General features: G+C 40.4%; 1 protein-coding gene across 19 annotated transcripts in view; it reads left to right on the forward strand.

Moving 5' to 3' along the window:
- Positions 1-15,051, forward strand: part of FOXP1 (forkhead box P1) — a 1,129,017-nt gene that overhangs the window by 472,637 nt on the left and 641,329 nt on the right. For 5 of the 19 annotated variants that reach the window (XM_085624906.1, XM_085624923.1, XM_085624910.1 and 2 more), the window contains one exon: positions 3,467-3,530. The exons of the other annotated variants lie outside the window; for them this stretch is intronic. The gene's annotated coding sequence lies outside the window, so the exon portion shown is untranslated. The remainder of the gene's footprint in view (positions 1-3,466; positions 3,531-15,051) is intronic. 19 annotated transcript variants of the gene reach the window in all.

A 15,051-nucleotide genomic window follows, 5' to 3' on the forward strand; every position in this document is an offset into this window, starting at 1 on the left:
CTCATTGCAAATCTAAGTAATGTTCAGATGGCAATTTTAATTTAGGTGCATTGAGATAGTAACTCTTGTATTGTATGCCTGTTTCTTGGTCCTTAGGTAAATAGTATACATTGGAGTACAAGGGGTGCACTTTGAGATGATGCTTGAATCCAAAGAATGGACACTGGGCACGCTGTGTTAATTATGAAACCAAAGGCATTGCTTATTAAGAAAATGTCATCAATGATTTCTCACCAGGAGGTTACTGATATTGTTTTTGCTAGTATCATAAATTTATGGATAAAAAGTATCCTTACAAAGGAACTAATTATGAGTTCACTACTAATTTGCTTAATATGCAGCATGCCAGTAATCTTTTCCCATTTCAAATTTTGTATCACAGTAGGGAATCCTTGGTTACAAATAATTGACAGGTAGCAAATGTACCTCTTCATTCAAGATAAGAATCTCCAGAGAAGCCTTGAAATATTGAGTGAATGAAGACATCTCATATATTGTGGGGTGTTGGTTTTGTTTTTATTATTATGGGTAGCATATAACCAGAATACCCTGGTGTCTATGGAAGTGGCATTCGTTTGTGATAATCTTTTCACTGTTCTTCTTTTATGTGATGTTAAAGATTTGTCTTGAGGATGGACTAGTGAAGACGTTTGTTGAGGAGGGAGCCAACTATTTATTTTCTATATCAGCCAGTTTTGTAGTGATAAATTAACTAAATCAACACAAAATAGGCACTGTCCTAACGAGGTGGGGAGAGGACTCCTATGATTAAACATAACACTATCAAGTGTGTGAGGTTTCCTCTTCCATTAAGGATGACCTTTCCTGATTGTCTAGCCTAAGCTTTAGATTTTTCTTCTCAGAATAATCTGAAGATGTGTATTTGGGATCAACTTGTAGCGCAAAGTACACTACACAGTTTCCCAAATTAGTAGCCACTATACCTATTTTGTGTTGATTTCTTGACGGTGAAGAGACGTATGGTGTCTCACCCTTCTCCTCTCTTTACCCTGTGTTTTATGTGATAAAATCATTAGCCTCTAGTTGTATGAAAGCAGTGTATACTTTTTCATGAACTTGTTATAAAAGGCTCCACTTGTAGGTTAAAATATGTTAGTGCCTTATCATGTCTGCTGTTCATTAGCTGTACTGCCCTGATTTAATTTGGTTCCTTTATGATGGCTGGCATCATGTCATGTAATAGACAGCTCTGAGTGATTTAGCAAGTAGGAAAGACGAAGAAAGGACTCACCCTAGAGTTATTGCTGCGTGCCCTTTCTTCCGGAAGACTTTCAATTGCCCTGAGTACAGTCGGAAGTCTGTGTAAAGGTTCTTGATATTGGACAAGGGTTGCATAGAAAAACTCATGATGAAAGTCTCTGATTAAAAGTAATTGGAGTGCACATGAAACGCCTAGGGCCTGATTACGAGTTTGGCGGACGGGTTACTCCATCACATATGTGATGGATATTCTGTCCGCCGTATTGCGAGTTCCATTATATTCCATTGGATATAATGGATCTCGTAATATGGTGGAACTGATATCCGTCATGTTTGTGATGGAGTAACCCATCCGTCAAACTTGTAATCAGGCCCTTAGTGTTCATAGCAGGAAACTTCCAACATCAGTCCAGAAGAGTCAGATACATGCCAAGTATGGTGGATAACCCGTGACTTTTCAAATTGGTTACCTTTGGCCGCAGTGTGTGCAAATTCATCTTATGTATATGTCCTAAAATTCTGACATGTGTACACCCTCCTGGACTTACATTGGACTACCCTTCTTTATAGCATCTGCAAGGCATTTGGATTCTTCAGCCTTCTTCAATTGTTTGTTTGCATTTGCCCTGTGAGAAGCAGTACTTTGTGAACAGTTGTGGGCCACTGCACATCACTGTTCAACATTGGTCTGGCCAACTTTAGACAGCAGCTAAAAAAACACCATCACTGCGGACCACCACCTGCTTGTCCAGGGATCTCATAAACAGATTTTTTGGTCAGAGATCTCATAAATGGGCTGCTCTATCATGAACAAAAACTGCTAACCTTCTAGATACTATCAAGGTCTGCAAAGACCACTGACTCCTGCTTCTTGGGATAATACAGCAATAATGTGATGCCAGTGAAAAGCAACTGACAGCGTGCCTTTCCTCTAAGAGGTCTGTCCTGTGACAACAGTGAGCAATATACCTGAGGACTTGCTGCCAGCAGATTTGAGCTTCCCATTCCCACTGTAGTCCTGCTACTGCATGATCTTCTGCACTGACAATCTCTAACATAAATAGCCCTTTCTGGAGTTTTGGACATTCTCAATGGATTATCGCTGATAATTAGACTGTAAGTACAGAGTATACTTGTAAGAAGGCAGTGTATGCATTTGAAACATTGTACTTAAGCATGTGCAATTACTAACCAATTTCACTTTTTGCGCACCACCCTTTTCTGTACTCCTACCACATTAAACTATGGAGAATAAGAGACCCACGCTAATATCCAATTTTGTAAACACAGTGTTAGCGTCTTTTTTAATTTGATCACAGAATGCACCAGCAACATCCTTATCTATGGACACGGATACTTCCTGTTGCTAGACCTGGATGCATAAGTGCAGTTGCATTGCATCACACCACCCACCTAAGAATGGGAAGAATAGCATTGAGTTTATTGCTAGTACATATTGTTTTTTCCAAAGTTGCATTAAGTGAAATGTCATTGCTTTTCTCTATTGGGAGTTTAGTATATACATGTGCACTGTTAATGCTAACAGATCTGTTTATTCTGCTTCAACCATTATTCTGGTAGGTTCAGTTCCATGGTGAATACGAATGCCATTTCTTTGTATACTCATTATTGGTCCCCAGTGTGTTCAGGTGTTACCTCTGAGGACTGGGACTTTTGCATATAACAATCTCTAATCCTCAATTTACCTGTAGGGCACACCCACCAAATTGCTCATCAACATTTACTATTGTGGGAATCTCTCTCCCAGCTAATAGGAGGGGCTTCACTATGCACCCCTTTGAATATAGGCCTTTTTTTGCATGTCTTTACAACGCATGCCATAACAAACGCAGTCGTTACACCGACCGCGTTGTTATTTCGCATACCGTTACAACGCAAGTCGAAACCATGACTTGCTTTTAGGGGGCGCTGGATGTTATAATAGTATAATTTACTATTCCAACTCCAGTCTGTGCGGACACTAGGGAAGGTGTCGGATTTTAAATCCGACACCTTCTCTGCCCTAAAGCAAGTTGTGGTAACGGTATGCGAAATAACAACGCGCCGTTGTAACGACCACGTTGTTATGGCATGCGTTGTTTGGCATGCAAAATAAACGCTGTTTACCCACCCCTTTTCTTTCCTCTAGTAGGAATCTCTGCTTAATTAATGTTTGATCTACTTAGTCCGATTCTGGCCTTGCACTTGTTTTAAATAACTCTTTTCTTGTTCATCACCCCTACAGGGCTGTCAGGAATATGACTTTCTCAAGTAGTGGGATAGCCACTTCAACTCTACAGTAAAGATAGGTATGAAACACTTTTGTTTTGCTATCTTATCAAGCATAATAATATACTTTTAGGTCACATAGCTGTGATGGTGAGAGGGAGAAAAAGTGGGAATGAATGTTAGTTTGTATGTCATGTCCATAGTCATTGTGAATTCAGTTCTTTGAAATTGTTTTAACTCAACCTGAAGTGCTTGCCCTCATAAAGCATTTTCTACAAATTCAGCATGAGGAAGTCATTGTGTTACCACAATTTGGCAGCTACCATTCCCTTCAATGTTTGGTCCTATTTTGGGAGTAGCATGAAGTCTGGGTAAAGGAGAAGTGTCACATTGTGTTAGCTGGAGTTTGATCATATCCTATTTTCCTAAAATGTCTGAGAGACTAGACTGCTTGAATAAAAGTTTATTGGAATTAGAGAGGGAAGACAAAATTAGGTGTCAGAATATTGTGGGAGAGGAACTAAACATACCATACACCAAAAGGTTTCATTTTTGCCATTGCAATGTACTGAGATGGTGGTGATCAGAGTGTGAAACTCCTTGCACAAAGGTTAAAGGAATTGGAAGCCAATAAGGTACATAATACTGTAAATAATTAGAATGCAGATAATCATTAAAAGGTCAAGACAATTAATATATATTAATTTTTAAATAGATCTTTATATTTCAAGAATGAACCTGTTATGCAGAAGATTAATTATTTTTTAGTGACCAAGCACGGCACACAGAGGTAATTGCTCAGGGGCTCTGGGACAGTTATGATTTTTCTCTCTACACTGCCTCTATTTCGCTACCTCAACCTCTTTCCCTCTATCAACCTACCTGTACCTCAGACTCTGTCTCTCTCCCACCTGTATCCTGTTCAAGAATTTGGGGCCTCAACCAAGACATATTTTAGCTTTTTTGTGACACTTTTTCTGTGAAAATCTAATGTATGACCCAAGATTTGTTAGCAAAAATTGATATTAAAATTCTAGGTAGTTGCCATTAGCAGGCCCCAAAAATGCCTTGCTTGGGGCTCCAAAATGTTTTAAGCCTACACTGACCATTCATATTCCCATACTTGATGAAGCAAGCTGCAGGGAAACTAATAAGTCTGCTTTAGGTACTAGTAGAACACACCTTTAAGTCAGGGAAATCCTCAAGTATTGATGGAATAACATCGGAAATATAGAAGAATGGCTCAATTGCTTATAAGTTAAACAATGTCTTGATGTTTCCAGACCTCATAGGGTGTACCAGAGGTAGATGAATGAATCTCAAGCTCTCCTCTTACATGCATTTTGGTAGAGATTCTCTACATTGTGGTAGACAAACACTTCAATTAACTTAAAAACTTACTTATGAAAACTTGGATGGATACATTAGGATATGTGTTTGCATATAAGGATCAATCGTTCTTCATAAAAATAGTAGCAGTACAAATATTATTAGAAAGTTATTTGGTATATTACCACTAACCAGAAATGGTGCTGGTTGTCATCTTCTGGTGATCTTGGAGAAAAATCTATGACAATTGTACAATGTAATGCAGAGAATGTTCATAGTGGACAACTTTAGTATTCTTTTTTTTATAATTCTCTTAATTATTATTTTATATTCATTGCTACAGTAAAGCACAATTTGGTACCATTGAAACTATTTTAACATTCAACACCAGAGTTAGATATTCTCTTTACAAGGTTTGTTAAAACCTTTTCTGTATTAGTTTGACAGCTCTGTATTTCCAAGCTATTTTCCACTCCTTCAGGAGTAGTGGTGATGGAAAATGGTGCAGATCTTGGTTTTCACTTATCCCCATTGCTGTTCAATCTGGCCGTTGGAGTTGTTTTTATAGCAAACCAAGCTAATTACATTATAATAGGGGTTTGCGATAGTACAAATTAATGTATAAATGCATTGTTTATATTTACATTATCTCAAAAGAAGATGCTTTATTGCCTATATATTTTTAAAGTCGAAAATAAGTTTTGTATAATATCTGGAAACATAATCAGTTGGACTGTATATAGTCTAAAGAATATTTGCATGGGTATATTTATTCATCAGTAGGCAACATTCTTGCCTTTAAAAATATTAATAAATATATAAATCAATGAAATGAAAAACCTTGTGCTTTGGTACTGCTTGTGTCACCAATTATCTCTCAATATTGCCCTTTTGGTATCCTTTTCCTCATTCAGTAGCATCTCTGCTTGGCACATGTCGCCACATGGATTACTCAGCCTTCTCTGATTGCCCCCCTTTTTGGTGTATGTGTACAACATCCTGCTACCCCTGTGGCTAATCTGGTTATTATAATTATAATTTGTGCATCTATCTATTATATACCCTCATCCATCACACTGCTAGGAGCTGAGTCCCATTGCACTATAACCACATCCTTCCAACCACAAATCCTCCACAGTGTAGCTCGCTATTCGTGTTGGTAAGGGTTTCAGCATCCCACACAGAGGTAATAAGCACAACATAAATGCTGCAATACAAAATAATACAACTAGTCGGATAATAAACAATTTCAATTCAGATAGGCGGCACAAGAAACCAAGTACTTTGGCATAGCATTATCAATAAATGGCAAAAAAATAATTCCCTTCAAATTGGCTAAATTGAATCATAGTTGCTTTATACATAGCCATGTGAAGCAAGTCTGCTTGCGAGTTTGAACATGGTATTAATCAACCGGTTGCCTTGAATGAGATATGATTTGAAACCTTGTGTTAGTTTTCTAGTAAGGTTTGAGAACAGTCATTGCTTCAATGTGTTAGGGACTCTTTGGCAAGCTACCTTGTCTTAGGATGAACTCTAGTTTCCTACGTCTAAATGTGGTTTTGATTTCTCTGTTCTTGAAAATGTCATTGAGCATTCATACTATTTAGTGCACACTATTGGCTGAGTACCCACAGTCAGAGACCTCATCAAGTTAATCCTTATAGATTTTGTTTTTCTATTAGATCCTTTAACTGTATCAAAGCTACAACTTTATTTATTTCTTAGTTTTTTCAAGCTTGAAATGCTTCTATCCCGTCTATAATAGGCACTTCATAGTCTGATATGAACTGCCTCCCCCATCCCAAAGTTTAAACTCACCCTTCAGTCCCACCTCCTCCATCAGGAGAACACAGACAATTGAAAATTACTATTCCCATATTCTCTTAGTGACAAAGAAGTTTGGTTGCTAAGATGAGGGCATTCAAGGGGAAGTGCAGGCTTTTTATCCATGAGGTCAGGCATATTGACCAAGATGGGAGTTGCTGTGATTAACATTTGTGAAAAAGACACTGCTCTTGTGGTGAAGTATATTGTTTTTCAAAGTTTAGGTAAATTAAGCTGGCCTCCATCTAACAATCATCAAATACCAAGCATTTTAGCAACTGACTGAAGGAAAGAACTTTACAGGTAATACATTTTACAATGTTCTTGGGATGACGATAACACTCTACAAGGAAAGTACTGGATTCAAGAGAACATACTGTCATATCAATATTAAATGATACTGAAGAATCTTGTAATAATGGCAGTGAGGTGGCAATATGTGAGATAGGAGGTATGCTGCAGAACTCTGTATTCAACATTATAGTGATCATACATATCAGAAATGCTACGTTTTTCAGATGTTCATGAATGACAAACAAAGAAATATAATCTTCATAAGTAAGTTACATACCTAGATGTCATTTCAGAAGAGTTAGTATGGTAGATGGATGCTGCAGGGAACATCTGACCATGTGTTTGGGTCTGTGGAATAGTTATGAACAGTGTTTTAAGTGTTTAGATATACAGATTGGGTTTCCCTATGACTTCTAGTGCCTACCTTGTGTCAATCATAGGCCTAGTCTTCCCAGAAGGATTCTTGCATCAGGCCTTTCCTCTTTGAAAGGAGAACAAGTTAAGGCTCTTATAACCCACAAAGAGCCTGGCATCAAGTGCTAAATTGTGTGTTGTCCCTTGTAAGAAATTTGAAAATAGTTTTTCAAGAGTTTTCCTCTAGGAAGAATGGAGGCATGAGGATGTGTCTAAGAGACTGGTCAAGAGCACTAAAAGCTGGTGCTCTCAGATGTGGATTGAAAGATTTTCAGATGTGAATCTGATTTAGAGGTTCTAAGCAAAATTAATACCAGCATTTTAAAAACCATGCCAGATTATAAACATTATGCATGTAAAAAACGTTTAGGTGCCTTGAATAAATTATGAAATGGACATAGGCTGTAAGAAATTTGACAGTTCCCTTAGGGTCCTAACAAAGTAAAGCAAGTAACAGAAAGAATTTCTGGTCTCTGTTGTGTTTCCTTGCAGGCTCTTCGTTCGTCTACGAAGTGTCTTCCTATTGAGCGATCCTTGCCTTATTCTGAACTCATGTTAGCTTGGTAAATCACTTTGGGTAGAATTAAACACTGAGAAAGCTGCAGTTAAATGTACCACAGTAAGAGAAACCATCAAGGACAGTAAAGTGTGGAATCTGGTGAGTGGGGTACTTTCAGCTATTTGTTATGACCATTTGTGGATCACAAGCCCTGTGCTTATCAACACCAATTAATGTTATCTTGGATGACAAGGGAGAGGACCTTACACCGCAAAGGAATGTAAATAGTCAAGTAAGGTTTGAACGTTGCTGGCAGTTGTTTCCAAGACAAACTAGAGAGACAGCCAGGAAATATTAGATCAGAGTGGAAATTGAGAAATGCCATATGTAGTTCTAACCAAAGATGAAGCAAGAGGAGGGGAAAGCAACAGAGTAGTATTGGAGCAGCTACTTGGTACCAATTCAAACAGGATGTAATCCTCCTGACTGATCAATATGGATGAAAATGTCAGGGTTGAGAGTCTGAAAAACGTTTGTATGATCACAATATGTGTCCTAGTGGATCAAGCATTCAGAAAGACATGTTAATTATGAATTAGAGATGGCACATTCCAGCAGTGGCGACTCCTCCACTATGGCCGAGGAGCATCGCCTAACTGCTTTTGAGCAGTGTAAAGAAAAGAAAATATAAAATGATTATAACTTTGAGTTGAGTTATTATCATTTTATGTTTCCTTTGCGGGTGGGTAGGGCTGCTCTGCTCTAGAAGCAGGACAGGGGAGGAGTGGTTTTCCCCACTCCTAAGTGCGCAATGACTGTTTGGTCGGCCCTCTTGGGCTGCCCAAACCAGTCATGCGCACTTTCCCCGTTCTCCTGCTGGCTGCATTACAGCCTGCATGGAGAACATGCCCAGGCCCCTATTCCCTGCTTGAGTATCTAACCAGGATGCTCAAAACCAAATACAACACTGCATTGCACTGGATTCAAGCTAGCCTGGCTGATGAAGGGTGACATACCCTGAAACTGGTCCCAGGATGCTTGTTTCCAGTCCAGGGAGGACCTGGCTTGGCAGTTCGGTCTGGACTGTTTCCATGAGGCACAGGGTCAAGACTGATTTACATATGACTGGGTCCAAACTGGGGAGGCGTAGTGGGCAAAAGAACGATGGATTTAACCCAGATCTTTTGACTGGGAGAGAATGTTGAATCATTCAGCATTCCTTCCATCATTTGTTGCAGTTACACTTTTCTCCCTAAGTGTGACGGGTATGCTCAGGCGTAGGTCCCTTGCTCACTTTGCCACTGGATTCAAGCTAGCCTGGCTGATGAAGGGTGACATACCCTGAAACCGGTCCCAGGATGCTTGTTTCCAGTCCAGTGAGTACCTGACTTGGTAGTTCGGTCTGGACTGTTTCCATAAGGTACAGGGTCAAGACTGATTTGCATATGGCTGGGTCCAAACTGGGGTAGCGTAGTGGGCAAAGGAACGATGGATTTAACCTAGATCTCTTGACTGAGGGAGAATGTTGAATCATTCAGCATTCTGTCCATCATTTGTTGCAGTTACACTTTTGACCCTAAGTGGGATGGGTATGCCCAGACGTGGGTCCCTTGCTCACTGTGCCACTGGATTCAAGCTAACCTGGCTAATGAAGGGTGACATACCCCGAAACCAGTCCCAGGATGCTTGTTTGCGATCCAGTGAGGACCTGGCTTAGCAGTTCAGTCTGGACTGTTCCCATGAAGCACAGGGTCAAGACTGATTTGCATATGGCTGGGTCCAAACTGGGTTGGCATAGTGGGCAAAGGAACGATGGATTTAACCCAGATCTCTTGAGTGGGGGGAGAATGTTTGAATCATTCAGCATTCCGTCCATCATTTGTTGCAGTTAAACTAATCCTCTGGTAGCATTATAAAAAGCAATAAGGCTTAACTTAGAGATACCCTGTAAAGTATTTATGCAGTACTCAAAAACTAATAAAGTGAAAACATCATAGAAAATATAGAATATTTAAATAAATTGCAAGACACCAAACCAACAAAAATCCAACAAGTAGAACCGGAGTTATGAATGTTTACAGTTTAAGGTTCACAATAGTGCCAAAAAGCATTAAGTGGTAACCACAATCATTTAGTTGTGCTTGATCGGGACAAAGGTAAGGTTTAAGGCCGACCTCAATGGAGCACGGGTCGGATACAGGGACTAGGTTCATCCTAGTGAAAAGTTTTACTTTCAGACTTCGTCAGTGGAATGCAAGGCAATAATTCTCAGTGGGGCAAGGCAGCAGGCTGTGGCCGTGCGAAGAGAGCTCCACGTTGTCAGATAGCCACTGGACAGGGTCATGTTTAAGTCACTGGCTTTTGGCGTGGAAGCTCAGACCAGCAGAAATGTGAATTTTGTGCCCATACAAGATCCTTTACTGAACAGATACTCTTCATGCCTTTACCCAGTGGATATTTCTACCTTCATGTTTAGTCACTTTATTGGAGCTCAGATTCTTACAGTGGAGCAAGGTTGCAGGCCGAAAAGTGCTCTGCAAGTCCAGACACCTTCTGAATATCTTCTCCTCAAAGTCCAGCTCTATCAGATTTGCTGCTGCAAAGAAAAATGTAGTTTAAGCAACCTGAATGTTTAACTCAGCAGCACTGCACCTTCATCAGATCAGCCAGCCATGTTGTTCCCGGTCCCCCATCAGTTCTCAGAGCAAAACGTTGACAAACAGTCCCAGGAAACATTTGTAGGAGTTAACTTTGACACCAGCCATGTGTCCAAGACCTTGGGGATAGCACATGGAAATCAAGACTCACTGCCACAGAGCCCAGCAGCAAGGTCCAGGGAAGGTTAAGATGGAACTTGTCAGCTGGACAGTTTCAGAAAAGGCCTCTGAGAGCTTGTTGTGTCCCTGTAGCTCAAACAGAAAGTCAGGCAACTGACCCTTGGAGTCACTTTTGGGATTGTGGGTTCAAGGCAAGCCGGTGAAGTTTTAATTTTGTTTCAGACAGCAGGGTGGTCCTTCTTCTGATTCTTCACAGGTTCAGGAGAGTTCTGAGGATGGTACTGGGGATGCCACATTTATGCCGAGTTCCTGCCTGTGGGTAGGGGAAACTCCTGGCCACTCCCTAGCCAATGAGGTAAATGTTCTCAGGGTTAGCTCTACCCACTTTTGGAGCACTCCCTGTGTGTTTTACTGTAAAGTACCCCACAGTGCCCCCGCTACCTAAATCGAACATGGCAGAGCCTTTCTTCCACTTGTCAGAGCTCCCTGTACCCAGATTTAAGAGGTGTGGCTATAGAATTAGGCAAATCCTGCCATTGGGCCACTCCAGACCAGTTCTGAGGCAGCTCCCCCTCCCGCTGGGTTTGAAACCAAGTTGACTAGGAATGCAAAGGGAGGCAGGCCTAGGTGTGAGCTACATCTGCTAATGAAAGGGTAGGTACTCAGAAGTTCAACAAGGGGCTGGGCACAACCCCACAGGCCATCCTGCTCAAGGAGGAGAAACACCTCTCCACACCCAAGCCTTTTGTTCACTGTTTGGGAGCAATCCACATCTAACAACAGGGGAGTAATTCAACAGTCTGGTGATATAGGACAATGGCAGAAAAGCCCATTGGCTTAGGCAGGAAAATTATACATTTCTAAAAGTGTCATTGAAAATACAAAATACTACTTTACCATTAAATTAAAATTTAAATTATATTTAAAATGAGTCCATGAGTCATTGTTTTAAGTGTTCCCAAATTGAAATTAAGCATTATAAGGTGTCATTATGAAACCCAGTGCTTCCCTATTAGAGAGCCAGCCTTGCTACACTGAAAAATGACTTCAGGAAGGTTTAAGCCTGGCAAACGGTTTATTTTACCACGTTAAAATGGAGGTTTTTAACTACTCACTCAGGCTGCAGATGCAGGCCTGGAGACATGTTTTTAGTGCTGCTTTAGTGGGTGGCACAATGAGTGCTGCAATCCACTAGTAACATTTAATTTACAGATCTTGGGTATGTCAAGTACCATAGACTTATAAGTAAATTAAATATGCCAATTAGGATTATGTCAATTTTACCATGTTTAAATAGAGATCACAAGTTATTTACTACTGGTTAGCAGGAGTAAATTACACGGAGTCATAGGGTCAACAGAAACAGGTTCAGTAAAAGAAGGCAGAAATCTAAGCGATTCTGCAGATAGGGCAAACTTTCAAGAGACACCAAAGCATACCTTCCCCAAAGCTAGAAGAAGCTGCCACTCTCCACATCCATTGAGGCAGAGTGGCAGCAGTCTGGCACAACAAGAGAGCAGGAATGGTGCAGAAAGGAATAGCTAGCAGGAGCATTTTGTGAGACGCTTCTTTGAGGGAACAGCTTCACAAATGGTGACTTAAGCTGCAGTAACGTCCCAGGGAAATTTGGGGGGCTTGCTTGAATTGCTGTTTTATTGACCTAGGAAATGATTCATTAGGAGTTGACTCTATCTAGAAGGCTGCCCACTTTCAAGCTTTCTACTGCTCTTTTCTGCCAAAGTGGGCTTGATAGTAAAGCAGGTTCTGACCAGAAAGCTGATGTCAGAGCCAATGCTCAAAGTTACATTCACCTTCCTTTTTTTTTGCTGAGTTTTATATTGCGCGAACTTGACCCGAATCCAATCAGGTATCAGAGCGCTTTAAATAGCACCAGTTACGTTACATGCGGACACACATTAATTTTTTTGGTTAGGGGAGATTAAGTGATTTGCCCAGAATCACAGGGTGTTCAGCATCATTACCGAGACTCGAACCCAGTTCCCCTGGTCCGAGGTCGAGCGCCCTAGCTGTTAAGCCAACTCCTCTCCCCATGAAGGCTTTACATTTTGTACCAGTGTTTCACTCCCTAACTTGCAACAGCATCATTATTTTAATGCAATATGGAATCAAATCAGTAACGGTACCACTTGGCTTCATCTCAGTATGGCTTTCCACATCTGCTATCTATTCAAAAGTTTCCCCATGTCTATTTCATAATACTTTTTCAGACTCACATAGGTAGGCCCAAGCTCATGCTTGGACCTATCTGTGTGGGTCTGAAAAAGTAGCAATTGCAATGCTTCATTGGAATCAGTGGATAGTGCCAGTACCAGACAGTTCCAAGGCTACAGAACAACAGCTGTGATATTCAAAATTTGCACTTCATAGCCACCTAGGTTGTCACTAGTAGGCACAGTGACCCACAAATTTTAGCTGAAGTCACTTGGCAATTTAGCTAATTCACATTATCTCTTCTGATTTTGGCTACTGAGAAAAAAAAAACTTCAAAACAAAATGAACACAGAATGAACACAGAAAAATGACTGAAGGATGAAAGAGGCAGTATCTGGGTGAAAGGGTGGGAGAATTGACTGAGCAAACGTTTAGAGGAGAGATAAGTCGACACATCAAAATTAATTCTACAACAAAACAGCTCTGTGGATTATTAGATTGAATATTTGTAGTTTTTTGTAAAATGGTCATGTTGGCATAGTGAGCAACCTGTAACTGGGTCTAAAACCTGACAGACAGCTCAGTAGATTAAGGCATCAGTGTCAGGGTTCTATGTGTATCCTAAAAGTCAAAGGTTCCAATGACAGTAAGATAGTGTGGTGGGTTAAATGTGTGCTGCAGTTATGATTGTGTGTGTGAGTGTAGTAGATATCTGTGCTTAATGTGCAAATCAAATGTTTACATTTAGTATCTGACAATTTAGTCATTATCACTCTAACCTCAGTACAATTATTATCTGTGAGTTGGTAACACTAAAAACTGTCTGAGTGCCTAACGAAAATTCTAATTTTCAATAAAGACACAATCTACCCAGATGTGATCTCACCTAGCTATTTAAAGAGTTGTAGTTCTAGTTTCTTTACTAGCATGTTACAGCTGTTCTTTTTAACATCACATCTAAAACACATCTTTTTGTGAATGGCTTCAGGCAGGATTTGCTCCGACCTTTTGACCAGGTGTTTACCAAAACTTTTACATGTCCCAAACTGAATTATGCGAATTTGGACAAAGTTTAGGGACTTCAGAGAATACGAGTGGGCTAGAGTTTGGTTTGGTTGAACTAATTTATACCAGATTAATTTAGCATCTTAAAGTATGCCTCTATTAAGCATCCACCTGTTAATTATTCACAAGTAGCCTTTACCATTGGATAGAAGTGCTAAATAAAGCCAATAAACAAAGAGTGCATGTATTTAAAATGAATACAAGCATTGATTTTTCACAGAAGCGCAATTAAACCTAGTTGGAAGATCTTGTGGTACAAAGATGACATGGTGAAAAATTCTCTTAATTCTCCCCTTTGACCACCAAACTCTCAGAGTAAAGCCCAGAGATCTACGTTGTAGCTGGAAAGGGCAAAGCCCTGAAAAGTGTATTTGATATACTTTGATCATTTCCTGACTTTTGGACCCTACATCTACAATCAGTGCCCAACAATCAAATGCAATGCCAAAAGATAATCTAACAAATTATCAAAATGCTAAGGTTAGCACTACTACGAACACCTCCAGCTAAACTTCAAAAGATAGGAAATACCGCAGTGAAGGTGGTTGTATATCACAATATCGAGGTTCATAATATCAACCTCTCCTTATATCAACTACCGTTGCGAGTGGGCCTAGAAATGAGCCAGTATTTCTTCACCCCCAGATTTACAGATACCTTGGAATTCAGTAATTCTGGGTCCAATTATCCAGCTAACTCCTCATTTGCCCCAGGCTTTCACCTAGAGATTTTGGCTATTTTCTGTACGCCAAATTTCTGAGTGACCATAAATCTCATGATGATGATGTTGGTCTGTTGTTAAAGTCCTCAACATCTCATTCATTGTTTGACCGGGCTCTGTGCATCTGAAGATGACTGAGTAGCCCAATTTAGGCATGGAACGTACTGCCACATGTCGGGCAGGCATGATGAAACTGTGGGTGATGTGTGGGTAGCTCTGGACTTGCGCAAGTCACGCTTTCTTTGAGCCTCAGCAGTGTGCCTTCGCCTCGGAGGTTTGGCAGTCTATGTGAATGAGGCTGCGCCATGCTGGACCATTTAGTGTGGGGGTTTCCCACGTGGCAGTGTTGGTCTCGAGGGACTTTACGGAGGCCTTCAGCGAGTCCTTGAACCACTTCATTTGTCCTCCTTGGGAGTGTTTTCCCACAGTAAGTTCTCTATAGAAGATTTGTTTGGGAATGCACTCATCGGACATTCTGACAACATGCCTAGACCATCAGGTCT

The sequence above is a fragment of the Triturus cristatus genome, chromosome 9 (genome assembly GCF_964204655.1).
Source record: "Triturus cristatus chromosome 9, aTriCri1.1, whole genome shotgun sequence".
NCBI lineage: Eukaryota > Metazoa > Chordata > Amphibia > Caudata > Salamandridae > Triturus > Triturus cristatus.